This window comes from Leiobunum rupestre, chromosome 8, assembly GCF_980474605.1.
Source record: "Leiobunum rupestre chromosome 8, qqLeiRupe1.1.hap1, whole genome shotgun sequence".
Taxonomy (NCBI): domain Eukaryota; kingdom Metazoa; phylum Arthropoda; class Arachnida; order Opiliones; family Sclerosomatidae; genus Leiobunum; species Leiobunum rupestre.
In genome coordinates, this window is record NC_143391.1 from 61,711,109 (window position 1) to 61,712,831 (window position 1,723).

Consider the following 1,723-nt stretch of genomic DNA (forward strand, 5'->3'; position numbering starts at 1 on the left):
CGCTTAGGAACTTCTATAAAACGTGTAATAATTTGTAACGGTTTTTTACACCTATCCTTCTAAATTATCCGAAGACTTTGTCAAGCAATTATTTTTTATATAGGATGTTTACATTAAAAACACGTGTAATAAACTAACAATTATACTTTGAGATATTTGTAAACTCTAATTATAACAGAAAGTGTAACTGTTAATGTTTATAGTAGTTATAGCTCCGCTCTCCATCCGCCCTGTCTAAGCCCGCAGGATATCTCGGCGCTAGTGGTTTGGCGAGAGGAAAGACCAAGGGAGGCGTTACGCACGCGATAAAGTTATTCAACACACACATTCCTCATTCTACGAAAAAAACGTTTTTATTAAAATATCTCACAACCGTTATATAAACTCTAATACAATTAGAGCATCGGTTTTAGCATCGGGGGGATTGTACTTAAATGTCCGTGACATCCGGAGGAATAACAGCTCATGAAAAACGTGATCTGAATATCTCATTTCGGATTTTTATTCTTTTTATAAATAAAACTTAGTAGGTGTTGGTAATAAAAAATCGCGATTGGTTTAGTATACAAAATAGCCGATTATCAACTCGTACAACAAAAAGTAATACAAATCGTAGACCTAAACAGATTTAAAACTTTGTAAATATCTGATAACCGTAAACTACCTAAATTTCTAATAAAATATTTTATTAATATTTCTGGTAGAATATGAACTTTCAAAAACAATTAATGAGAGCTATTTTTATAGTATCCCAAATAGATTGAATTCATATTTTATATCTCAAGTTTCAAAAACTTCAAAGCTAGATAGTAACCTGTCTTAAAGTTGAAAAACGTCACGTAGTGTTCTATATCAACCATGTACTTTTAGAATTTATTTCCATTGCCATTAAAAATATTCAATGTGCTATTAAATTTCATTGGAATAATTTGAATACAGACACATCGAAAACATAGATTAAAAAATTATGATAGATAGGTAGTCGTAAAACATAACGAATTTTTTTCTTATTCGCTTTTTATACTAAGAAACGTATTCTTTGCCGCGATATTGAAATCTACTAACAAAAAAGTCCTGAAAGATTAAGAAACTAGTATATTAAATAATAGCGAGGCTAAAACCCAAAGCGCCACCAAATCATGAAGCGGCTTTAACATTAAACAGGTATCAAACAAAAAAACTTGTGTTTAAGTTGTTGTATAACTACACATGATTTTCTGTGAAATGAACCTAAAGTTTAATTGCCAGCAATATTAACTAAAATATCACATTGATAGGCTGCTAATTGTTTGCATGTTTCGTTAAAAATTAACTTGATTAACTGAGTGTTATATTTATTATCTAAATAAAATAATGTTGTATTTGTGTTATGTAAAATTTTGAAATTCAAACAAGCTGTACTTTTTCCAAAAAATATTGAACACCTATATGTTTAAAAAGATAACAAATCACCCTCTAAATAGCTCTGTATTTGACGTAACTTAGAATGTCATACTTATCGACTTTCCGCAACTTAAATATTTCCCTTCAACCATGTCCATTACCTCTCGGGTAAAAACGACGCTTTTTAAAAATTGAAACACCTGCCAGTAAATTATTCCATGAAGCATGACGTTATGAAATACCAACGACCATGTTATATTTAACTAAGTCAATCTTGTGACGATAAAATAATAATAGTATGCGTTAAAAGGGTGAATTATAATACTCTAATTATAACAAA